The following is a 26,455-nucleotide window of genomic DNA, read 5'->3' as shown; positions in this document are numbered from 1 at the left end:
AAAAAAAAAAAAAAAAAAAAAAAAAGAATAATTGCAGTGGGCTCTGTCCACTGAATTTCACAGGGCTGCCCCTAGTTGTCTGGTACCTGGCCCTGGGGCGATTCAGGCAAGGAGACAATGGCCGGCGGGAGTATAAGAGCTTGATAAGGAGGTGGTTGGGGTGTGGGTTCTGGATTGGTTGGTTTGTGTACGAAATGCGTGTTCTCAGGTGAGTCATTTGCTGCCTTCTGACATCAGCCAGTCCTGGGAGGGGTAGTCCCTCCTGGGTCAGCAAGGCTCCAAAGATGTCAAAGCATCAAAAATATAGAATAGAAAAGGACACGATTAATAGAAAACCCGATTCTTTTGAGTACAGAACCCCATTTTCCTGCTGCACCTGCCCATCCTTGTCAGGGACCATGAGATACTTCCTTGAGACCGTCCTGGAAGAAGGAAGCAGCATTATTTTTTGTCAATGAAAAATTACTTCCTCTTTCCAGAGTGTGTGCATTCCTTCTCTTTCCACATCATTCTCGGTATACTATCTGACACGATGACTCTCTCTGCCTGGCCCATCCCGAGCAAATGTCAGATCTCTGATAAAAAAGCATAATGCGCTGACCAAATGCACCGAAGTCGTAATGAACAGAGTGAAGGGTATTAAAACCCCTGAATTCTTTGCCGCATCTCTCTCTTTTCTAGGGCTAGAGCGAGGCTGAAAATACTGCAACATTAACTCTTTCAGATCTGCAGTCAGCAGGACTCTAGAAATCAAATCAGGGGACTTCCTCTGCAAGGTGCAGGGAAGCCAGCCCCGGAGACTATGTCTGTCCTGCGGCGGTTCCTGGGGAACTTTTCTTTTCTTGCCCAGGTTTGGCCGAGCAGAGCAGTGAAGAAGGAAATATAAGCCAAGCGAACTCTAACCAAAACAAGAGCCTGAGTTAGGATCACCAGAACGTTTACATCAGTCCTGTTCTGTGTCTGCGAATTGGTTAGTCGTAACAAGAATAACAGCGTACATTTCTGGAGCTCTGATTACGTGCCAGCCTCTGCGCTAAGCACTTTCTGCGCATCATTTATTTAATTCTCATAATGATGTTATGCGGTAGGCATGATTATTGTCTTCACTGTACAGAGGAGGGAACCAGGGTGTAGTGAGACAAAGGACATGCGAGTCATGTTTGGTGAGCTGTGATTCAGACCTAGGCGGGCTGACTGTGGGACCCGAGCTCTGAATATCATTTAACAGATGAAGAACCAAGACTAACAGATTAAGCGACTTATTTTCTTAAGGCTGTGGTTCTTAGCCAAGGGTGGTTTTGACCTAACTGGGGACATTTGGCAACGTCAAGAGAAATTTTGGTTGTCACAGTTGGGTGGAGGGTGGCGGATGCTCCTTGCTTGTAGCGTGTGGAGGCCAGGGATGGGCTGAGATCCTACGGTGCACAGGACAGCCTCCGCCACTCAGAATGATTCCACCCCAAATGCTGAGAAACCCTCCTTGAAGGTCACATTGCTTAGAGCCTAGCCAGCACCTGGGTTCTGAACGCCAGATGCCTAGCACCGTGCTCTTCCCATCACTCTGAGCAAAGGTGATCGATTTTTACCCTCTGTTCCAATGCAGGTTATTGACTCTCCGTGAACGGGTGTTTCCTGTGCCTCACCTGATGAGGATGACGAGGATAATGGTGGTGACAATGCTGATGATGGTGATGAGAGCCGTCATCAGGGATATCCTCCTTCTGCAGACTCTGAGAGAGAATCTTTCTCTGATGGTTCTTCCTGGATATCAGGGAGGGGAAGGGCCTTGGGTGGGGACATAAAAAGTGTAGTCCCTTTGGCTGTGGCTCATGAGCTTTCCCCTGTGTGATCTGTGTCTTCCCCTCTGTGATCTTCCTCACCCAGTCAGATGTCACTTTTTCCTCTGGCTCAGGGCTTTGTAATACGTCCTAAGCCAGGGGCACCTAGTGGTCAATGAGTCCCTTGCCCAGGGGGTTATGGGCTGGAAGGCAGCATGTGCTAGCCTGGTTTAATTTTCCACCGCATTAATATTAATAGGCGACAGTTGGCTCTAAGTGCAGTTGTGGGCGAGGTGCCCAAGGAACACAGGCTGCTTGCAGTTCAGAGAGCTGGTGGTGGTGGTGGGGGGGCAAGATTCGCAGAGGGGGTTCTATTGTCTCACTCTAGGCTTCATTTTAACCCTCTATAAAATGAAGGATTGCAATCAGTGATTGCAAAGATACTTTCCTCTCCCCTGCCTGTTCTGCTGTGATATTTTATATCAGTCTGCCCCCGCCCTTTGCCATTCATCTTGGGATGAGTGATCATTAGGATGTCGCTTGGCCCCTTGCAGTGACAGGGAACTCACTACCTCACAAGACACCTGTTCTATTGTTACACAGTTGCGAGCTTTGCCATTGTGGATGGTGGTAATGGCAACAGCACCCTTTGTGGGCTGCTGAGTACTTTGTGGGTGTTCTTGCCTCCTGGCAACACATTGTGGGAGTTGTAATGTGTCCATTTTGCAGATGATGAAGATGAGGCTGAGAAAGGTGTCGAGACCTACCCATGATGGCACGATAGGGAAACAGCATTGCCAGGACCTGAACCTCAGCTTGCTTGACTTCAAAGGCCTGATGTTTATTTAAGTGAGTTAACTGCAGGACACAGGTACCCACCCAGCTGGGTAACAGGTGGAGGTTGAAGTAGGTCCCAGCATCCCTGGAGAATGGCATTGTTCTTCGCGGGTGGCAGCAGGCAGGCTGGGAAGACAGGGTCTTGCTGTGAAACTGTGGGGTAACTCTGAACGAGCACCTGCTGGGTACCATGCACCATGCTAAGCATCCTGTGGTCTTAACTTTTATTTAATTCCCCCAACCTCACCATGAGGCAGGCACCATTATTATACCCATTGTCTTAACTTCCTATGGCTGTGGTGGACAAAAGCCACAAACTCAGTGGCTTCAAGCAATACAAATTTATTATCTTATAGCTCTGGAGGGTGGAATTCTGAAATGGTCTCACTGGGCTAAAGGTGTTGACAGGCCTGGGTTCCTTCTGGGGGCTCTAGGGGCAGATCTGGTTCCTGGCCTTGGATTGGAGCTCCTGCAGCCCGACTGCATTCCTTGGCTCGCGGCCCCTTCCTCCAGCTTCTAAGTCAGCAGTGGAGCATCTTCCAATCTCTTCTCTCTGACCTCTGCTCCTTCCTCCTCTGCGTCTGACCCTCCTGCCTCCCCCTTTCCCCTTATAAGGACTCTTGTGATTCACGGGGCCATCTGGGTCATCCAGGATAATTTCTTCATCTCAGGATCCTTAACTTAATTTATTCACATTTACAAAGTCTCTTGCCATAATGTGTCTTTGGGGGCCATTAGTCTGTCTACCACATCCATTTTACAGGTGAGGGGACCCAGGCCCACAGAGGTTAGCTGGTTTGCCCAGAGCTGCACAGAGCGTAGGCGGGGATTGCTGGAGCTGGGGTTCAGATCCAGGTAGTCTCCTAACCACTAACTGTGTCACCTCGCCGGCATCTCACCATTGCTCCTAGAAAGGCTGTGTTCACCGAGCAATACTTTCTCTTAACATGCCCGTTAGGGGGGGAGTGGAGTGGGTATTTCTGAATGGATGCTCTCCTAGTTGGATATAATGGTGGGACCCCCAAGACCATTCATTCAATTCATTCAGAGTGTATTTACTGAAGCTTCTACTATGTGTCACAGATGGATATGTTGGTGAGAGAAATAGACAAAGACCCCTGCTGCTGTGGAGTTTAGGGTCTAGAGAGGGGACACCAGGCCAGGAGCCACATTAATAAGCAGATCATCTAAATAAATAAGCAGATCAGGCAGAAGGTGGTGGGTTCTGGGATGAGGGCCTGGGGAATGGGGTGAGCTCTCCTGACCTGTTAGGAGCTGAGGGTGGGCTGTGCCTTCTGAAGTCCCCCAGCCACCTGGCAGAGAACTGGGGCCTTTGCCACGTCTTGGCTCTCAGGAGCCAGATGGCTCTCGAGGGAGCAGGTAGCTCTGACAAGGCCCAGGACAGATGCGCCCATGTGTTTGGGGAGAGCTGGGAACTGCGGGCTTTATAACTCAGCAGCTGCCCCTGCGTGGAGCAGCTTTGCCGAGGCCACTCTTCTTGGAAAAAGGAGAAAATGAGGACCCCTCCCACAGCCGCCTGTCCCTTCTTACAGAGGCAGCTGGGTGCCCAGGAGCTGCTAGAAGAGCTGGTGCTTCATGACTTTGACTTTGCAAATGGCAAGAGAGGCAGGCCCCAGGGGGATCTAGTTTCTTGCTTGGAGCCGCACTGGGTCTGACCTCATACCAAAATGTCTTGCCTTTCCTAAAAGGACCCTTTGGAAAGTTTGGGGTTTCGGAGTCAGAGAGATCTGAGTTTGAGTCTCGGCTCTGCCATTGGTGCCAAGCAACTTTCTTTCTTTTTTTTTGTATTTTTCTGAAGCTGGAAACGGGGAGAGACAGTCAGACAGACTCCCGCATGCGCCCGACCGGGATCCACCAGGCACGCCCACCAGGGGCGACGCTCTGCCCACCAGGGGCTGATGCTCTGCCCCTCTGGGGCATCGCTCTGCCTCGACCAGAGCCACTCTAGCGCCTGAGGCAGAGGCCAAGGAGCCATCCCCAGCGCTCGGGCCATCTTTGCTCCAATGGAGCCTTGGCTGCGGGAGGGGAAGAGAGAGACAGAGAGGAAGGAGGGGGGGTGGAGAAGCAAATGGGCGCTTCTCCTATGTGCCCGGCTGGGAATTGAACCCGGGTCCCCCGCACGCCAGGCTGACGCTCTACCGCTGAGCCAACCGGCCAGGGCCTCCAAACAACTTTCTTAACTTCTGCCAGCCCCAGTCCTCCCATCCACAGTGTGGGGAAGAGACCACTCCCCTTCCCAGGGTGTGTGGAGGGCCCAGGGTGGTGGAGGGGTGGTAGCCCCGGAGGCTCTCTGCGGTGGTGGCTTTTAAAGCTGCGCCTGTAGGAAGAGGAAGAGCAGGCCATAGGAAGCCTGAGGTGGTGTGGGGTATGCGACAGTGAAAAAAATCTCTCTAGCAAGAACCACTAGGGGCGCTCTAGAAGGAGCAGATGGGCCAGACGAGGGGAGTAGAGCGAGCAACGGGAGAGTGGAGATGGGCGGGGCCCTGTGGGTGGGGGTGAGGAACTTAGTTTACAGTCCAAGTACAAGGGCCGGGGGCTCTCAAGCACAGGGAAGCTGTCGCCTGTTTTAGGGGTTAGTCACTCTGGAGGTGTTGCGTGAGCACGGAGTTCCTCCCTTGAGGAACTTCAGCAGATGCCCGTGGGGACCCACAAAGGTGTAGCTGGAGCCGGAGGAGCAGGGGCTTTGGTCTCCGGGAAGGAGTGGCAAGCACTCTGCAGTGTCCACAGGCAGGAAGGCGGCGGCACCCCTCCCTCCAGAGCTAACTGGTGTGGGCGGGGACGGGACAAACTCTTTCCACCTCCAGGAAGTCAGAAGCTGGGGCTCAGACCCAGCCTGGGCACCTGGAGAGACACCAGGACCTCCCGCAGCAAAGTCATGTGGCCTCATCTACCACTGAGGTATCTGCCTGCTGGAACCTTCCTCGCCAATTCTATTTTTGCTCCCTTTGGCAGCGCTGTGGAAATTAAAAGGCTATTTGCAGTGACTAATGTTGCTAATTCTGATCAAACCATTTAAAATGCATCCTTCGCCATATCGGAGACTCGCTAGGGAACAGAATTAACACATCATTTGTGGCAATTTCTATGAGGGTTGGTGGAAAACAAAAAAGACATTAAAACTGGTCTCAATTCAAATTGCTGCTCATTAAACTGCCTCCTTTAAAATAGCCCATCTTGATCTAAACCTGTGGTAGTCAACCTGGTCCCTACCGCCCACCAGTGGGCGTTCCAGCTTTCATGGTGGGCGGTAACGGAGCAACTGAAGAATAAATAAAAAGATAGATTTAACTATATTAAGTTGTTTTTATAAAGACTATTCTGCCAAACTTAGCGAAAATCCGACATAAAGTACTTGGTAAGTAATTATTATTATATGCTTTAACTTGCTGTAACTCTGCTTTATAAATTTTATAAAGTAAATTTACTTCCCTACTTTATAAATCACCATTACTGTGGAACCGGTGGGCGGTTAGAAAATTTTACTACTAACAGAGATACAGAAGTGGGCGGTAGGTATAAAAAGGTTGACTACCCCTGGTAAACAGTAGGTCTCTGTCTGTTCCGGCTTTTGAACGAGAGAGGGGCCCTGACAAGCTGGCTGCTGGCTTCCAGGTGCTGGAAACTTAGGAGTGACGGGGTGACGAGGGTCACGGGGGTGACGCATCCTACCCCGCCACCTCGCGCCCCCCCCACCCTGCTCCAGCGCCTTGCAGCCTGCCTGTCCTGGGGGCGGCGAGTGGTCGCCCTTTCAAAAAGTTAAAATTCAGAAAGCCAAATATTAAAAAAAAAATCAAATTTTCCAGTATTACCCAAACTTAAGTCATTCACATACTACTGGTGTATTTTTGCCATATCCATAGCCATGTTCTATTATTTACTTAATATAAAGCCAACTTTTATAACTTTATAACGTGTATAATATATGATTAAATTAATACTAACTGGAAACGTTATAGTATATTAATATATTACATTAAATATATTAATAAATGTTAATTATATTAATATATCATATACCATATGTAATACGCACTATAACATATAATATACAATATATAATATGTTTTATTCATTAAAGTTTATAACACATACATTAATATATATTTATATCAATATACATTATTAATAATATATAATATGACATATTTACATGTTATATATTAATACTAATTTAATTTATTTTTATTTTTTATTTATTTATTTATTTTTTTAATTTTTTACAGAGACAGAGAGTGAGTCAGAGAGAGGGATAGACAGGGACAGACAGACAGGAATGGAAAGAGATGAGAAGCATCAATCATTAGTTTTTCATTGTGCGTTGCAACACCTTAGTTGTTCATTGATTGCTCTCTCATATGTGCCTTGACCGTGGGCCTTCAGCAGACCGAGTAACCCTTTACTGGAGCCAGCGACCTTGGGTTCAAGCTGGTGGGCTTTTGCTCAAACCAGATGAGCCCGCGCTCAAGCTGGCGACCGCGGGGTCTCGAACCTGGGTCCTCTGCATCCCAGTTCGACGCTCTATCTACTGCACCACCACCTGGTCAGGCCTAATTTAATTTTAAACAGGAAACTTCATAACAATTTTGTGAATGGAAAGCCAACTTCACAAACAATATATAAATGCTGTGTAAAAACATGATTTAGCCTGGCCTGTGGTGGCGCAGTGGATAAAGCGTCGACCTGGAATGCTGAGGTCTCTGGTTTGAAACCCTGGGCTTGCCTGGTCAAGGCAGATAGGGAAGTTAGTGCTTCCTGCTCCTCCCCCTTCTCTCTCTCTCTCTTTCTCCTCTCTAAAAAAAAAAAAAAAAAGAAAAGATTAAAAAAATTTATATCCCCCCCCAAAAATCATAATTTATAAACATTTGACAGAAGCTAATACAAAATATAATAATATTGAATGCAAACTGTAATTGAAAATTAAAATTAAAAAACAAATCAACAACAAAAAACCATTTTCACCCCTTGGGCTTTCTTTCGCACAAGCAGCTATGCGTGTGTGTGCAAACAATACATCAGAGTCTAATTGGATACATCTGTGGCTGAAGGCAACTTATGGAGGCAGAGAGGCAGAACGGCAGCCTCTGGAGAGCAGGGAAGGCCTCCTAGAGGAGGTGACAGGCAGTCCCACTGTCACCTTGGGGTCCCAAGAGAGGCCTTTCAGCCAGCAGAATAAAGATTTAATTGCTTTTTTTAGATTTGATATCCCCAGTGCCTGCAATTATTATCCCAGTTCTATCTGCCTTGGGCAAGTCCGTGTGTGTATGTGTGTGTTTGTGAGAGAGAGAGAGAGCATGGACATAGATTTTATAAGCTCCAGTATTATGATAACGTCTCTAGTCTTCTCTTAAGTCACCCTTTCCATCACCATGGCAACTCACAAAACAAAAAGGGCAGAAGAAAAGATTTTTGATCTTATCTTGCCTGGGGCTTTGTCACAACCTTTGATATTCCCTGAGAACCAGCAGTCTTAGGGAAGTTCAGCATTGTGTGTTTATGTTGAATATCTTGGGTTACCTGGAATTGATTTCTTTGTGGTATTGGTTTCTATCAGAGAGGTGTAAGAAATAACTAGAAATTCTCAAGCAACGAACTGGAAACCACAGGAAAACCACTGTGCAAATCATGGCAGATATTTTTCCAAGATGGCTGCTAAAATAGCTCCTGTCCCACTTGCTATGCTCGAGACCCTTTACAGCCCCATCAAGAGTTGTAGTCTCTGTCCCCTCCTTGTGAACCTGGATGGGCTTTGGGGTCTGACTTGACCAATTGAATATGGCAGAAGCTATGGGATATGACTTCTGCGATCAGGTAATAGTGTTACGCAATCCACCTTGCGTTCACTCTTAGAACCCAGCCACTGTGCTGCGAGGAAGCCCAAGTCTCTTGTGGAGAGGAACAGACGTCCCGAGCCTATAGGCCTGGCTGAGGTTCCTGCTGGTAGACAGCTTCAACTTGCCAGTCCTGGGAGTCATGTCCAGCCCTTAATCTAGCTATCCCAGTGCATGTTGCATGGGACAGAGAGGACCTGCACCCGCTGAGCCCTACTCAAATCATATACTGTGAATAAAACAAATAATTAGTGTTTTTAAAATTTTTAATTGAATTTATTGGGGTGATACTGATGAACATAACTATATAGGTTGCAGGTGCCCAATTCAACAACACATCTCTGTACACGGTATTGTGTGTTCACCCCCTAGTGTTATTTTAAGCCACTAAGTTTTGGAGTGGCTTGTTACTCAGCAATAGATAACTCCCCCCAAATGGATGTCCCAATAAGATGATTTTTGCTTTCTGGAGGTAGAATGCTCACCGATTTTCTACCTCTTCATGGGCACTTACTTGCAAGTCTGTTTTAAAATTAGACTCCTCGTGATCCTTAATACCTTGCAACAGCGACATCCAAGCAGAGACTGGGAAAATGATCTCAGATGAAGAAGGTGGGGGAGGCACTGAAGAGGCAGGAGCTGCCTGGACGAAGGCATCGCAGCACGAGGAATTTAGCGGGCACAGGGAGCCAGAGGTGGGTGGGTGCTTCTGGAATGGAAGAGGAAGGAATAGAGAAGTAGGGAGTGACAGGTCAGTAGGGCCCACATCCTGGAGAACCTATTGGGGATATCGAAGATCAGAGGAACTGGTGAGTTGTTCCCAGTCATTTAAGTAAACTCAGGTGGGACTGGTTCCTAATTCTGTGCTCCCTGACCCCAGTCCAGAATCTTATTCCCTGTTTCCAGTTCCAGTGGAAGCTGCCCTTGCTGAAGGCTCTGTTTTAAGACCCTGAAGGTTTTGAGTGAGATAAGCAGGACCATCGTACAGTGTAATAATCAAGACCTTGTGCTCTGAAGTTCAAATGCCAGCATCCTGCTGGGTTGACCAGATGACAGACAGCTTCTCTGGCTCTCTGTTTTTACTCATTTCAAAAACAGTGGTGACAGTAATAGTATGTACATCATAAGACTGTTCTGCAGATTCAATAAATTAATGAACACAACATGTTTAGCACACAGTAGGTGCCCAATAAATGTAGCTCTTAACAACAATTTGGAAATGGAGGGTAGACACAGTGAATCCAATAAAGCTTATAGATCAGCCTTAGAGAATTGAGGAACAATTCTATAAAAAGCTTATAGAATTGAGAAACAAAATTATTGGCTGATCTCATCAAGAAGATGTCTTCAGATTATTGAGATATTTCAGAGTTGAGATGAGGTGAACAATAGACTTGCAAGTAGGAAATGCATTCTCACCTGACAAGAAATAACCTGCCCTGTGGAAGGAGGTGGGTGGAAGAATGACTGTGCTTGATCATTTAATTGAGGTTAGACATGCTACCCGGGGCTAAGACATCCTTCCAAACCCCTAGCTCCCCCCAGGAAAGTGACCCCTAGGGAAATCTGTGTTTTTAGGTCACTCTCTCAAAAGCTCCTTAATGGACTCTTTAATGGACTTTCATTGTCTGGGAAGTGAAATGAAATCTTTCTGCATAAAAGCGGAGGTATGAGGTCTCGTTCGCACAGGTACAGAATGGGACGTGTCTGCCATGATCAGAATAGAAACCAGGACAGGAGAAGTTCTTTAATCCTTCCATGGGTTCTGTAATCATTGAAGAAATGGGGGGAGGGATGAATAAGTGAGGGAGTGAATGAATGAGTGAGTGAGTGATCAGGTGAGCTAATGAATGGATGAGATGGCATGTGAGTGTGTGAGTAAACAACACTGGTGAACCCCTGTTGTTACTCTGCTGCTAGTCCCCCTCAGTTTTCCCTGTTCTACCACAACAGCTGGACTCTGTTTGGATATTTTTCCAAAGTGAGGCTTGATCAGGTGCAGGTTACAGACCCAGGGAGGACCCCGGTGGATTATTTGGGAAGGGGTCCCAGGAAGCAGTAGTGAGGGAACTGGGAGAGTGAGACAGGGCAGGGAGAAAAGACCACAGAGTGGGTGTGTATTTTGAGCTGGAATTGAAGCTCAGTCTTGCTGGGGGTTCTTGGAGGAACTGTGTAGCATGCACCTTAGAACTGAATGAATGGGGGGGGGCAGGGGCCATCACCCATCAGTTCCCATCACCCATTGGTTGAGGGTTGGCCCAGGCGCACTGACTCCACCTCACTTCCAGGATGTGCGAGTCCCCTTGGGCAGAAAGCAGAGCCATATCTCCACACACCCGAGGTGGGATGCTTACCCCTCACAGCTTGGCTGAAATAAAGGGTTCAGAGAGGGTGTTACCATACAAGGCTCCACCAGCTTCTGCTTTCACCTCCCTACTGTTCCTCTGTTATCTCTGCTCCAGGTTCATTCTCCACCCAGCAGCCCAGCATTTGATCTTGTACATCTTCACCCTACTCCCTGATTTAAAATGTTTCCGTGAGCTCCCTTTTCTCTTGGGATAAAGACAAAATTACTTAACAGGAGCTGTATGGACCTTTGTGAGCTGGCTCCTCCCTACTGCTCCAGCCTCATGTGGCACCAGTTTCTCCATGCTGTCTGCACTCCAGCTGTACTGGCTTTTTTTTGAAAATCCTCACCCTTGCCATATGCTCATTCTGTCTCAGGACCTTTGCACATGCTCCACTCTTTGTGCCAAATGCTCTTTTACCCAGTTAACTCCTCATCTTTGAGGTCTCATTTCAAGTGTCACTTCCTCCAGGAAGCCTTCCCTGACAACATCACCTTCCCTTGTTATCTGTTCTCATAGTGCCTGTACCTTTTTTTTTCGGTGTCTTGCAATGGTTGTGTTTCTAGATTCATCTGTGAGATCTTCTTTTTTTTTTTTTATTAAAAAATTTTTTTTTTTAATTTATTCATTTTAGAGAGGAGAGAGAAAGGGGAGGGGGGAGAGAGAGAGAGACAGAGAGAGAAGGTGGGGAGGAGCAGGAAGCATCAACTCCCATATGTGCCTTGACCAGGCAAGCCCAGGGTTTCGAACCGGCAACCTCAGCATTTCCAGGTTGACGCTTTATCCACTGTGCCACCACAGGTCAGGCTGTGAGATCTTTTGATTAACACGTGTCCCCCACTGGGCCAGAAGCTCCAAGTAGGAGCTGTGCCTATTTCTGCTTATTCCTAATTCCCTAGTGTGGATCTTACCTGGCACATAATGGGTGGTCAACACAGGTTTGCTGAATGAGGGTGTGAGGCCTGCCTTACGGACTCCTCCCGGTTTCCATTTCCCCCAGTGACCCTACGCGCAGGGCTCAGCTTTGGCCTTGCTGCTGGCCTTAGGCAGTCTCAATGATGAGACACCTTCTTAAGCTCCAGAGTTTGCTCTTAGTGCAATATAAACGGCTCAGGCTCTATAGTTACACAGAGCCAAGTCCCAGGTTTGTCTTTCGGTGGCCGACTGACACTGGGCCAGGGACCAGCCCCTTCTCACATGGCTTCCTCCTCTATGAGATGGAGGTGGGACTTTACCCCAGGGTTGTTTAAAAATCCCAGGAGCCCCCCACACAATGTGCCACTTCCCTTCCAGTCTCCTGCTCCACTTCTGGCCCGAGGACCTCAGCTGCAGGGAGAAAAGCAGAGGGTTGGTAGGACTGGGGGGTGGGTGTGTTTGGGGGTCATGAGGAGCTGGGCTTTCACCGTGCTCTCTTTATACTCTCTCTCTATGGCTATTGACTGCTGCAAAACCTGTCATTTTGGCTTCTTAAAGAAATCAATATTCTATTAGCTAACACCTTCCATAGGCCGTCTAACTCAGGCCACTGTGGGGGATGCTCACTGTGGGGCTCTATCCAAGAGCAAAGACATTGCCGGTGGAATGAAACCTTTCAAGGGATTCATTAATTCAAGAAATACCGATCAAGCCTGACCAGGCAGTGGCGCAGTGGATAGAGCGTCGGACTGGGACACAGAGGACCCAGGTTCAAAACCCTGAGGTCGCTGGCTTGAGTGAGGGCTCAGACAGCTTGAGTGAGGGCTTACCAGCTTAAATGCGGGGTTACTGGCTTAAGCATGGGATCTTAGACATGACCCCATGGTCACTGGCTTGAGCCCAAAGGTCGCTGGCTTGAAGCCCAAGGTCGCTGGCTTGAGCAAGGGGTCACTCGGTCTGCTCTAGCCCCTGGTCAAGGCACATATGAGAAAGCAATCAATGAACAACTAAGGTGCCACAACGAAGAATTGATGCTTCTCATCTCTCTCCTTTCCTGTCTGTCTGTCCCTACCTATCTGTTCCTCTCTCTGACTATCTCTATCCCTGTCAAAAAAAAAAAAAAAAAAAAAAAAAAAAAGTAATACCAATTGAGCTCCTACTCTGAAGGGTTGTGAGCGGCTTTGGTGTGAGACAGGTGCAGATTTGGATCCTGGATCATCCCTGCTCTGCAGAGTACCTGTGTGTTCCCGGTGTGGGCCCGGCATGCGGTAAGTCGGTGCCTGCTGAACACGTGCCGAACGATGGAACGCATCTTGCGCGGACTGGTGGGGCCCATCGTCTCCCTGGACTTCAGTTCTCCATCTCTGAGATGGGCATCATAACGGCCTGTTTCCGTGGGGCTGTGAGGAGATGTCGCACCTGCTGGGCAGAGCTGGCGCCCCACAGATCCTTGGCACACGGCCGCTTTGAGGCTGACAGGTCCTGAAATCTGCCCTGCCTGCCAGCACAGAACGAGTTCTGTCTGGAATTGCATTATACCTGCACCTCATCTCTTCTGCGGCCAGTCGTCCAAATTGTTTTTTCTCTTCCCTAATTATATTCATTTGCTTTTTTCTTTCTTTGGTTACATAAGCTGAGATATTAGACTCGTTGGCTGTGAAGGTTGAATTCTTTTCTAATTATAAGAAAAAGGGCTCTTTCTCTCTTCCATCAGTCCTAACGGAAATTAGCTGTGTAAATCTCCCAGCTTTGGGGTGAATCTCTAGGCCTCCGGCGGCACTGCCGAACACAGGCTTTGAAGGGAAGCCGGCCGGCGGCCCTCAGCTGGGTGGAGGTCAGTGTTGTGGTTTTGGAGTTGGGGAGACCTGCTTTTGAATCCCGTAAGGAGCTGTATGACCTGGGGCAGCCACCTCACCTTCTGGTGTCAGTTTCTTCTTCTGTAAAACGGGCTGAGTGATATTTACCAGGTGGTGCTAGCGTGCGGTCTCACACTCACAGTCCTAAGATTACAGGATGTGGAGAGGGATTCTTTAGATATGACAGCTGCTTCCATTCTAGTCCTACCTGTTACCAGCTGCCTTCCTGTGCTGCCACACATCTGGAGAGGGTGGCCCCGCTGGACGTTCAGATGTGTCCCGTGGAGCCTGCTGGTAGGACTGCCAGAGGAGACAAACACTTTATTACACTATTTTCCTTGACCCCCTTTTCCTTACAAAGTGTCCGGATGGATGGACATGGGTGGCGATTTCCGGGCTGACTGTTCTGCAGGCTTTCTCTATCGCTTTCCTTAGGTGTCTCCCCAAGGACATCTTTTTAAAATTCCATACCATAGTGGTCATCCCAGAAGAGAAGCTAGCCCTTCAAGGACACATCTGACAGATGGCTGTGTGGGACCAACAGCTCATTCCTCATCTTCGGGCTCCCAACAAAGCACAGAAGGGAGAGAAGGCTCAATTCTGAAGCAGCGTGGGAGGAGGAGGGGGTGGGCGTGGCTGGCATGGTAGAAGAGTGAGTTGGTAATTCCCACCTTCCACGGTTAACTCTAAGACCACAGGGATGCTGCTTAATTTCTCCCCACATGCATTTTCCGTCCACAGCCCTCTGGAGGATGTCAGGCTCTGGCCACATCTCCAGATCTTGAAAGAGAGGCAGGAGGAGGAAGGAAATCTCAGTCACCAGGCTGAGCCCAGGGGAGTTTTGACATCTTGGCTCTGTGGCCCCTTATCTTCAATGGCATGTCCACGGTCTCTGGGGAGGGAACACTGGCTGTCGTGGGTTCCCAGCCGCTGACTTCTGAGTGTGGCCCACAAGTCCTGCCCTCATCCAGGCCTCCGGAGTAGCCAGAGGGCAGAGGTGAGGCATGGGCAGAGGGAACCTATCCCTAAAGCCTTCCTTCTGGTGCTTGACAGAGGCGCCCACAGGGACGGAGGAGGCTGATGCCTCTGGGGGCCCATGGCAGCTTCTCCGGGCTCAAGCTTTAAGGAGCCTGCCTGCTGAGGTCTCTACTCCACAAGGGATGGCCGATTGGTGCTCTATTCTGGGCTATGAAGAGGATGAGTGTGTGTGCATGCGTGCGTGTGTGTGTTTTGTGTGTGTACATGAAAAGGAGAGGAGGGAGAGAATGATCTACAGAGAGAGTCAAGAGGGAATAAAGAACTCAATTAAAAAGTGGGCAGAAGACCAGAATAGACATTTCTCCAAGGATGGCCAATTAACATATGAGAACTTGCTCAACATCACTAATCATCAGAGAAATGCAAATCAAAACCACGATGAGATACCACCTTAACACCTGTCAGAATGGCTATCATCAATGAAGCAACAAACTTCAAGTACTAAAAAGGGTGTGGAGAAAAGGGAACCCTCCTGCACTGCTGGTGGGAATGCAGACTGGTGCAACCACTGTGAAAAACAGTATGGAGATTCCTCGAGAAATTAAAATGAAACTGCCTTTTGAACCAGTGATTCCACTTCTGGGAATATATCCAAAGAAACCTAAAACACTAATTCAAAAGAATATATGCACCCGTATATTCAATGCAGCCTTATTTACAATAGCCAAGAAATGGAAGCAACTCAAGGGCCCATCGATAGATGAGAGGACAGAGAAGCTATGGTACATTTACATGATAGAACACTACTTGGCCATAAAACAATGGAATCCTACGTTTTGTGACAGCATGAGTGCACCCAGAGCGTATTATGCTAAGTGAAATAAATCAGAGAAAAGCAAGTACCATATGATTTCAGTTACATGTGGAATCTTTTTTTTTTTTTTTTTTTTGTATTTTTTTTTTTCTGAAGCTGGAAACGGGGAGAGACAGTCAGACAGACTCCCACATGCACCCGACCAGGATCCACCCGGCACGCCCACCAGGGGCGACGCTCTGCCCACCAGGGGGCGATGCTCTGCCCCTCCGGGGCGTCGCTCTGCCGCAACCAGAGCCACTCTAGCACCTGGGGCAGAGGCCACAGAGCCATCCCCAGCGCCTGGGCCATCTTTGCTCCAATGGAGCCTTGGCTGTGGGAGGGGAAGAGAGAGACAGAGAGGAAGGAGGGGGGGTGGAGAAGCAGATGGGCGCTTCTCCTATGTGCCCTGGCCGGGAATCGAACCCGGGTCCCCTGCATGCCAGGCCGACGCTCTACCGCTGAGCCAACCGGCCAGGGCTACATGTGGAATCTTAAGAACAAAATAAACAACACTCTTCTTCTCGGTGGTGATCGGGCATGTAGTCCCTATAATGCACGGAGGCAGAGGGAAAGGGCTCCGTCTAGTCCCCTCAGCATCATGTCTTCAGTGCGGACACTTTCCAGCCTACTGGTTCTATCCTCAAGGGCTGGGACCCGGGGGAGAGAGGGAGGGGAAGAACAAAACAAACAAAATAAAACAGACACATAGGTAACAGACTGATGGTTGACAGAGGGGAGGGTGGTTGGGAGCTGGGTGAAACAGGTGAAGGGATTAAGAAGTACAAATTGTTAGTTACAGAATTGTCATGGAGATGTAAAGTATAGCATCAGAACATAGCCAATAATACCGTAATAACTGTGTATGGTGCCAGGCGGGTGCTGGAAGGATCGCAGGGACCCCTCTGGAAAGTGCATGGCTGTCTAACCGCCATGCTATACACCTGTAACTGATACTAACATTGAATGTAAACTGGAATTGAAAAATAATACTTTAAAAAGGAGGAAAAAGAAAAGAGAGCAGGAGTGAAGAAATGAGGGGGAGAAAATGATAAGAGGAGGAAGGTGAAAGAAGGGAAGAGAGAAAATAGAGAAAAACACATTCCTTTCTTTGCTGTGCTCTTCCCTGGCTTCTTCCCAAGAGGAGGGACCTGCCCGGGCCCCCAGTCGGGACTATTTGTCAGCTACACCCCTGGCCTTTCAGCTGCCACGGGAGGGAGCGTGGGGGATGGAACCTGGTCGCTGCTATTCTGTTCAGGAAGCTGGGCGCTCCGGGCTCTGGGGGAAAGGAACCCACTGGGCTCAAAGCTACGTAGTGAGCAGCCCCACAGCCCTGGCTCAGGCGCTGGTCTAGGAACAGAAACCGACCCCTGTGCCTGCTTCCCGGATCATAGAGCCAGAGGAGGGGGTGGCAGAGCTGCGGGCACCATTCCTGCTAGTGGCACCATTCATGTCCGGCTGACCCTTCCTGCAGCACCTTGAGAGAGGAAATGAGAGTTTAATGATGCCACAGTCTCCGTGGGGAGAGGGGCATGACCCTCCCACAGCCTGTTCACGGGCTGCAGAAGCCTGTGCCAGGGCAGGACATGGCCTTTCACGGCCCGGCAGCATGGAGGCCAGCTGAAGAAATACAACTCCCTTCATTCCGAGCAGGCTTCAGGGGTCAGGGGCCAGCCCAGCACCGTGGGAAGGGCAGGATCTAGAGTCAGGCAGTCAGGCACAGCTGTGGCACTTTTCCAGCTCTGCGTGCCTCCTAACCTCTCCAAGTCCCCGTTTGCTCATCTGTCAGGTGGAGGTGATCATAGTGAAATAGCATCTGCCGACATTTATGGGGTACGTAACTGTTCTAGACTGTTCTAGTTTTCCATTTCTGGGAAACTTAGTGGCTTAAAGAGTCAACTGAGCACTCTGACTCCCACTTCTGCGGCTTGGCTGGGCTCAGCTGGGCAGCTCTGGCTTGGGGTCGCTCACGTCAAGGCGGCTCAGATGCAAGCAGAGGCTGCAATCTTCCGAAGTCCCAGCCGGCTCCTTGGTGCTCCTGGCCTCTGTCTTCATGGGGTCTCAACCTTCAGTGCCCTTCCCCGTGACTTGGGCTTCTCACAGCATGTGGAGGTGTATTTGTTTCTGTTTCTGCTGTAAAAAAATCACAACAAATTTAGCAGCTTAAAAAAAATACCCAGTTAGCCCTGGCCAGTTGGCTCAGTGATAGAGCGTCGGCCTGGCGTGCAGGAGTTCTGGGTTCGATTCCCGGCCAGGGCACACAGGAGAAGCGCCCATCTGCTTCTCCACCCCTCCCCCTCTCCTTCCTCTCTGTCTCTCTCTTCCCCTCCCATAGCCACGGCTCCACTGGAGCAAAGTTGGCCCAGGTGCTGAGGATGGCTCCATGGCTTCTGCCTCAGGCATTAGAATGGCTCTGGATGTAACAGAGCAACGCCCCAGATGGGCAGAGCATCACCCCCTGGTGGGCGTGCCGGGTGGCTCCTGGTTGGGCGCATGTGGGAGTCTGTCTGACTGCCTCCCCATCTCCAACTTCAGAAAAATACCAAAAAAAACCCCCCAAAAACCCAGTTCTTACACGGCAGTTCTGGAGGTCAGAAGTCCAGGTGTGGCGTGGCCTAGTGCGTCCTGTGCTTAGAGTCTCACAGGGCCAAAGTCAAGGTTCTTTACTGAATGAATGAATGAATGAATGAACGAGTGTTTGGATCCAACTGCCTGCTGAGAGTGGTTGTTCCTTGGCAGATGGTAGGATCAATTCGAGGAGCATTTTGACCACAGGTGTCCTGGTTCGGTTGCCTGGGCTGCTGATTCATTAGCAGAATGTCCACAATGTCCAGCTGTTTTCTTTCCTCCTCTGAGCTGGCCCAGTAGTGCATGTAGGTTGCAAAAACTTTGGTAACATATCTTTTTATGTTTTTTTTAAAAGGTTCCTTGGACACATTTTCTGAAATGTTCGTTGTTTCATTAATGTCTCAGTGGAGTGATCACAGTCATAAAGATAAATATCATTTATTGAGTTTCTACTATGTGCTAAGTGCTTTCAACTGAGCACCTCACTTAATTTCTTTAACAGTCCTGAGTGGTAGCACAAGGATCCCAATAGCAATAATAATAATAATAATAACAATGATGGCGAGGATGACAACAATAACGGCAGTAACAACAACAGCAAATGTTTATGGAGTGTAAGTGCCGCGCGCACTGCGCTCTGTGATGTATGCACTGCAGTTGTTCCATGCCTGCATACCTTCAGAGATGTTTGGGCTCGATCTCGGAGACTTCCCACTCCTCTTGTTCTCCCAAAGGGGGTGGAAGGGTTTTGCAGAAAGAAAGCAGGCCCCTCTTCCTTCCATCTTCCCAGGGGACTCAGATTAGAAAGTATAAATAAAGAAAGCTCACTCAGTCCCGGAGGGCAGCCCCAGGGCAGTGCCCACGCTGATCAGAGGTGATCTAGGCACAGGAGCAGATCGCTCAGAATTTCTAATGAAAGCTGAATGGTCTTGACCAGGGGTCCCCAAACTTTTTACACAGGGGGCCAGTTCACTGTCCCTCAGACCGTTGGAGGGCTGGACTATAAAAAAAAACTATGAACAAATCCCTATGCACACTGCACATATCTTATTTTAAAGTAAAAAAACAAAACGGGAACAAATACAATATTTAAAATAAAGAACAAGTAAATTTAAATCAACAAACTGACCAGTAGTATTTCAATGGGAACTATGAGCCTGCTTTTGGCTAATGAGATGGTCAATGTCCGGTTCCATATTTGTCACTGCTAGCCGTAACAAGTGATATGACGTGCTTCCGGAGCCATGAAGCGTGTGTCCCGCATCACTGGAAGTAGTACTGTACGTGAGTGACTCTGCGCTTTGCATCCACATCCTGTGCTCCTCTCACTGACCACCAATGAAAGAGGTGCCCCTTCTGAAAGTGCGGGGAGAGGGCGGATAAATGGCCTCAGGGGGCTGCATGCAGCCCGTGGGCCGTAGTTTGGGGACCCCTGGTCTTGACACATTAATCATTGTGTCCTCAGCCCTAGGGACTGGAGGTCACCTGGGGGCTTTTGGGAGAGATGCTCATTTTTGCTTCCCTCATTCTTAAAACCCTGTTGGGGGGCTGGCCCCTAGCTCTGCTGCCCCCTCCCATAAAACAGCAGGCTGAAGACTGCCTCTTACCCCCTCCAGTTCTAAGGTGACACCTGGGCATGGTATTAGGGTGAGGTGAAGGGTTATCTTCTTACCCCCCCCCCCCACACCAATTCTGTTCAACAGCAAAACACTCTTGCTTTAACACTAAATATTGAAAAAAAAAAATAGAAAAGAGAGAGAGAGAAACTGCTATGCTCCCAGCCTATGACAATCACTCGCCACTTCTCTGCCCTGCTTCCCAATCTCAGCCCAGGTAATGAGGATCCCAGCTCGCACGAGCATGCCCTGTGTGCCCTAGACAAGCACACACATCCTGCAGCCCGGCTGGGTATGGATCCTGGCTCTCCCACTTAGCAGCTGTGGGACTCTTGGTGAGTTACTCATCTTCTCTGAGCCTCAGTTTCCTCATCTGTAATGTGGGGTAACACCATCAGCAACCTCGTGGTTATCATGAAGATCAAGTGAGATGAGCAAGCAAAGCTTGAGCCTGGCACCTGGCATGGAACCCATCAATGTCCATGAATGGTGGCTCGTGGTACAGGTAGCCCCTGTCCCCCCACTTAAGCCTCCCCTCACATCCGCAGGACTCCCCTTTCCCGCCGAGTCAGCTCTGCCTTGTCCTTTGAATCTCCGTCCAAACAGGACTTCTTGTGGGAGCCCTCCCTGACCCTCCGACTAGGGCACCCTCTGTCAGAGCTGTTCATCCATCTTCCTCTTCTGCACAGCAGTCATCGCACGTTGCAAGATCACGCTCTTTGATGTGACTGTCTAATTATTCACTGTCTCCTCTTTTGGACCATGAATAGGGCTTGTGTCCTCTGTGGTTCCCACTGTATCCTCAGAGTCTAGCTCAGCCCAACCCAGAGTCACCTCCCTCCTGGGACCTCCGTGTGCCCCACAGTCATGAACTCTAAACAAACCCACTGAGTTCTTTCAGAGCTCAGAGAATTACCGCTGGGTGTATTTGTTGTCTCTGAAAATGCTGAGTGCCCTAACCAACCTCTCTCGGCTAGTTCTCCTCCCTTTGGGGAGGACTCGCCCCAGGCTGGAAAGGATGCTCACTTAGCTGCTTTGGATTGCAATCAGGCTTCTGCAGCATCCCCACCAGGGGAGAGGTGTTGCCTCTTGTTGCCTCCGACCGCTGACCGTGGAGGGTGTAAAGGGAGCCTGTTCCCCATCCTGGGGTGGGGAGCACAGCCTCAGGCTCAGTTAGAGACTGAGGCAGGGATCTCGGAGGCTTGGGGAGAAGAGAGGGTGAAGAGGCATTTCCCTTGCTACCGATGCCAGCTTCTTGTTCATTGCAAGACCGAGTCACAAATGATGAAAGACTCCTGGGTGGTCTTACTCCTTCCCTCCAACCCTGGGAGATTGGGATAATTGGCAAAGGCTCTGTAGATTCTCTGATACTTCTGAGACGGGCTTGCCAGGGACCGCCTCTGCTTAATGATTGATGATGAAGACGCCAGTGGGAACCAAATGTGTGTTATTACCCCCATTGGTCAATTTCATTTGCAAGATTTAGTTCTGCAGTCCCTTTGGGGGCACAACACTTCAGTCCCTGAAGGCATTATTAGCTAAATTTTGTAAACTGGCCTTGACCGGATCTCAACAAACTATAGAGTTAGCCAGGTTTTTGGGGGATACATCCATCCCAGGCTCTTTTTGGCTGGCTGGAGAGAGAATTAAGGGTTGAGGTTGTGACCTTGGGAAGAAAAGAACTGGGTTCAAATTTTGGTTCTTACATTTCTCAGCTGTGTGGCCTTGGACAGGGGACTTCATCTTGGAGCCTCATTGTGAAGCCAGTAGCCGCGGCCATCACCACAGCTGCCTGGCCCATGCAGGTTTGCATTGGATTCGGACAGTCGGTAAAGAAACAACGGAGCCAAAAACTGATGGGCCATCATCTTTAATCCTAGCTTGCACCCGGTAGGCAAGTAAAAACACACACTGGGCTCCAAAACCCACTCATTCAGTGCTCACAAAGCTACTGACTTATCCGAGTTTCCTAGAATCAAAGGTTTTTAGCTCACCAGACTTATTCACCTCTGTTCCCCATCTCCTTCCTTCTCCTTGCACAAACTCTGCACAAACTGGCTTCTCACTCAACACTCCGCCATCTTGGCTGCTTCTCCTGGCCTCCTCCACGTGGCCTTTCTCTGCTCTCCTCTGCTCTCTAATGCTAATCTCAGGAACCAAGAGAGCAAGCTCCTGTTCTGCCCCACTTTATAGTGTAGAAATCAAAACCTTTAATCCAATATACAAAATAAGGAAGTCTCTGATACAAAGTCACATATCTGAGGCATAGTTGGATTGTATCACCCCACATAAAAAAGGGTAGGAAAGGCTTAGTCCTAAAACCAAGCCCCAGGCTACAAGGATCCTGCCTGCCCACAGGCCACCCCCAACACACATTAATATTACCTGGGCGACGGGTTTCCATGTGGGCAGCGCCATCTTTAACAAAGTGAGCATAATATATTTTACCTGCCCAACACTCATCTTACTCATCTGTAAAATGAGAACAATAACATTAGAAGCGGGGGAGAGTGAGGTCAATGTACTTATTTTCTTTGTTCCCTCCTTGCACGGTCAATTAAGGTCAACTCTCGATTGAAGGTCACGCTCCTGTCTGACAGCCCCTCTCCTTGCCACTCTGTCTCCGGATTCTGGTAACTGCTTCCTCCTCCTCACTCCAAGATTATGTTTCAACAAGCTAAGTTTATCTTTTCCATCCTCTCGCCCTCTTTGTCCCTTAAACTCTGGTTCCCTCCTACCTCGCTAACTCTCCTTGAGTGTCTGGCATTTTTCTCTGCAGAGCTTCAGTTCCTGCTCTGGTGAGATAATCCCGGTCTCTCCACTCACTCCCTGAGCCTCAGCTGATAACAGGTTCCAGCAGGGGCTCTCTCTCCGGGGCCAAAGGCTGTGCAGGGTTTGCATCTGTCTGCGTTTTTCTGTGAAGAGGAACCCTAGTCTTTCTTTCTCCCCTCAATATTCTCAGTGAAGGGCCCTGGCCAGTGTATCTCAGTTGGTTAGAGTGTCCTCCTGATACGCCAAGGTTGCAGGTTCGATCCCCCATTGGGGCACATACAGGGTTAACAAATGAATTCATAAATAAGTGGAACAACAAATTGATGTTTCTCTTTCTTTCTCACCCTTCTTCTCTCTCTCTAAAATCAATAATAAAAAAAAAAAGAAAAGAATTAGTGAAGGATATGAGGTCTCTGTTACTTGTCCCAGGGTCATCTGATTTTACAGATGGCTTTTTGAATAGCCAAAAGATTGAATCTCTAATGGTGGAATTATTGCAGGGGGTCACCCAGCTAACAGGGCCTGGGCAGCTTGTAGCCTCCTCTGCTAGCTGTATGCATAGGCTTGCCTAACAGCTGTGCTAATGCAGCTTAATTATATTATTATCCCAAAGTAGGAAAACAAAGTCTGAGAGATTCATGTAGGATTATAAAGAGGCTAGATTTACTTTTCCCTAAAACTTTCTCAGAGTGAAGGAGAAAGAAAAAGACTCATAAAAAGCGACATGCTAAATTACATGGGCCAGAGAACAGATAACAGAATAAATCTCGCCACCAAGGAGCGTGGCTGGCTGATGGAGGCTGGGGAATATTTAAGAGGGAAAGAAATGGATCAAGTAAAAGAAAAGGAGCTTTTCTTCCTCTCCTCTCAGGGTGATCCCATCTCTGTCCTTAGGAATCGAAAAGCAGAGTGTGCCTGCCTTGTTTCTTAGCAACATCAGGTGGTCCAACGTCTAGGGGAGGGTAGCTCTTCTGGGGACGGGGATTCTTCCTTTTTCCCTTTTTCCTTCTCACTCTCCCTTCGATTTTAATAGAGTTATCTCAGATTTGCAACTTGCAACTGACATTTAGTTTATTTCCTTCCTGGAGCTGTTGTGAGGCTTTCCTGTGACAATAAAACCATTAATGCAATGTCTAGGCCCCCTGCAGTCAATTAAGTTCTCCTTTTCTCTTGCAACAAAACCAGCCAGCCTCTCATGCATCTAATTAATAAATGTGCATTTTGCCTGACCTGTGGTGGCGCAGTGGATAAAGTGTCAACCTGGAAACGCTGAGGTTGCCGGTTCAAAACCCTGGGCTTGCCTGGTCAAGGCACATATGGGAGTTGATGCTTCCTGCTCCTCCCCCTTCTCTCTCTCTCTCTCTCCTCTCTATTATGAATAAAAAAAAATTTTAAAAATGTGCATTTTAAAGATATTGACAAGGAATCGTGGCTCCCTTTGTAGCCTCCCGGAGGGTACCTGGACACAAAGTTGCAAGCCTAGCTTGTTGTTAAATGTTAATATGGGATCCTTATGCTTGTTTTAAGGTGTGGAGGAGGCAGGGGTAGTTTTGAAATGCAAATGTGCATTGTGTTGCCATGACAAAGATGCTGCAAGGAAATGGAAAGTCACGGAGCTTCAGAGCCAGAACAGATTTTCAAACAAAGTATCTCCATTTTCTCAGCCCAAATGGGGACAGAGGGTCAGAAGAGAGCAAGTGTTCTTACGGGAACAGCAGGGCAAAGCCATAGTGTATAGAGTTTGAAATGCTTTCTATTAAACCTCTTAACATATCTGAAATTTGTCTGCCTTTTGTGTGCATTTAATGTAATTTTTTTAAAGCTGCTATGTTATACCCAATGTGCATCTTGCAGGCAATGGTACTTTAAAATCAAGCAGATGTGGTTTTGGAATCAGAACTGACTCTGCTTGAATCAATGATCTGTTCAAGATGAGACTCCTTTGTTCTCTTCTGTACTGTGAGGAGGTAGACCAGTTACCTCTAAGCATTCTAGCACTATTACGGCAGGAGATGTGGGTGCCTTGCGGACGCCTCAGCATCTGTCTCCATCTTCTTGTGCTTCTATTGATACAGAGCCAAGGCCTGCTGCCCCAGGTGCAGGGGAGCCAAAACAATGACACTGGCCTTTGAGAAATAAAGAGCTTTTTATTTAGCACTGAGTCAACTTGCAGAAGACAGGAGGCACTGCTGGAATCTGGTTCGGACTCTGGATGAGTTTTAAGGGTTGGGGTGGCACGATGTAGTGCTGGTGGGGTGAGTTTTGATTGGAGGGTTTTGGAACTTGGCCAGTCATGGTATAACATCAAAAGAAAGCAGGAAGCAACAAGGAGTAGCTTTGGTAGGTACAAGAAAACTCATCACAAATTCAAAACATGAATGTTGGAAGACAGAAATATAATACAAACAGTGGATTGCTGCAGTTTAGAAAAAGTATATGGTGTTACTGATGAAGGGAACAAGGTTTGTAAAGCACTGTTTTTGTACCCCTCACATTTGCAGACATTTAATGATACCCTCATTATCAGTGAACACGCACAGATGAAAGATGCTCTGGGTTACTGGAAAGACTCCTTCAGAAATGTCTGAGCAGCAGGCTTTGATGAGCTTGAGCAAGATCTCACTCGGAGATTTAAAGAAAAGCTGCAGGAACTAGAGAGCATTTTCATGGATCCCAGCAATGAGACCCCTGAACTCAAAGACCCCTGCTTCATCTTGCAAGAGGAGGACCACTTACACCAGGGCATTAGAACCATTCTCTTTGTGGAAACCAGAGCACGTTGGGATGCTGGGAAGAAATGAATTGAGGCAAATTCTCAACTCAGCTTTCTAAAACCTGGCCTATTGACTGGATGTAGCACAACAAATCAGAACACAGCAATGTCCCTCCCAGCACAGATGTGTGTACTGGATGCATTCAGAACCAATGCAGATGACAAGATTCTGGTCGCTGCCTCAAGTGCTGATGTCATCCTGTCTGAGTAAGTGGGCAGTGCCATCAAAATGATCCAAACCAGAGACCGAGGAGAAGCAAGAGGTGGCGAGCACTTCTTTGTGAGTAGTCATACTAATGTAATTGAAAAAAGAAAAATAGACAACAACAATAACAAAAAGATGAATGACTCCATTTTGAGCCTTCAGGCATGAGATGAAGCCATATTGAATGAAAAGATTGGCCAGATACAGACTCGTGAAACATTCATCAGGGGAGTCCAGGAAAGGCAGGACCTGTCCTTGATAAAAAGAAAACCTGCTTTGCAGAAAGTGCAACGCCTCTGCCTGTTACACAGCTGATGTACACTGTGGTTGGAGGTGCTTCCCGAGAGTGCTCTGCAGGTAAATTACAACCCAGATCAAGGAGTGGGGGGAGTTTTGAAAAGAAAGCAAAGGTATTCTGTGCCAGCTCCAAGGTTCTTCTCCTCTGTTGCTCGTCCAACATCAGTACGGCAAAAGTGGGCTCCCTAGCAGCACGTCCATGAATGGGGACTAGCAATGCCTTCCAAGGAGGTGACATGGAAGATATCACCTCTATTGACTTCCCATTGGCTAGATTTAGTCACAAGGTCAAATCTAGCTGCAAGAGAGGCTGGGAAATATTTCTATTTGTCATTTCCATCTATGAGCAATTATCAGTTTTTAGTTGCAATACCTTAGTTGTTCATTGATTGCTTTCTCATATGTGCCTTGACCATGGGCCTTCAGCAGACTGAGTAACCCCTTGCTCGAGCCAGTGACCTTGGGTCCAAGCTGGTGAGCTTTTTGCTCAAGCCAGATAAGCCCGTGCTCAAGCTGGCGGCCTCGGGGTCTCAAACCTGGGTGTTCCGCATCCCAGTCCGACTCTCTATCCATTGCGCCACCGCCTGGTCAGGCTCTATATGCATCTTGCTGAACTTTGGAGGAGGTTCTGTTATTAAAAGGAGAAGAAAGGATACCAAGAGATAGTTAGCAATTTCTGCAATAGGGGTGACTTCCACCTCACTGGGTTGTAGTGAAGCTTAAATGAGACTCTGCCTGCCAAGAGCCAGCACATGACACACCCTTAATGATTTCATCACTGATTTGTTTTTATTGTTACAGCAGCAGATG

At 48.4% G+C, this 26,455-nt stretch overlaps 1 long non-coding RNA gene, 1 other non-coding gene and 1 pseudogene across 2 annotated transcripts in view; 2 read left to right on the top strand and 1 right to left on the bottom strand.

The window, feature by feature from the left end:
* The window catches only part of LOC136403363 (antiviral innate immune response receptor RIG-I pseudogene), a 73,634-nt pseudogene extending 47,786 nt beyond the window's left edge, over positions 1-25,848 (top strand).
* The window catches only part of LOC136403648 (uncharacterized), a 493,289-nt gene that overhangs the window by 66,139 nt on the left and 400,695 nt on the right, over positions 1-26,455 (bottom strand). The gene's annotated exons all lie outside the window — the stretch shown is intronic.
* Positions 15,929-16,075, top strand: LOC136404677 (small nucleolar RNA SNORA57). Its single transcript, XR_010751390.1, has one exon. It is a non-coding gene; the product is annotated as a small nucleolar RNA SNORA57 (small nucleolar RNA).

This window comes from Saccopteryx leptura, chromosome 4 (genome assembly GCF_036850995.1).
Source record: "Saccopteryx leptura isolate mSacLep1 chromosome 4, mSacLep1_pri_phased_curated, whole genome shotgun sequence".
Classification (NCBI taxonomy): domain Eukaryota; kingdom Metazoa; phylum Chordata; class Mammalia; order Chiroptera; family Emballonuridae; genus Saccopteryx; species Saccopteryx leptura.
Note: the sequence above shows the minus strand (reverse complement) of the source record. Positions and strands in the feature narration are given on the sequence as shown.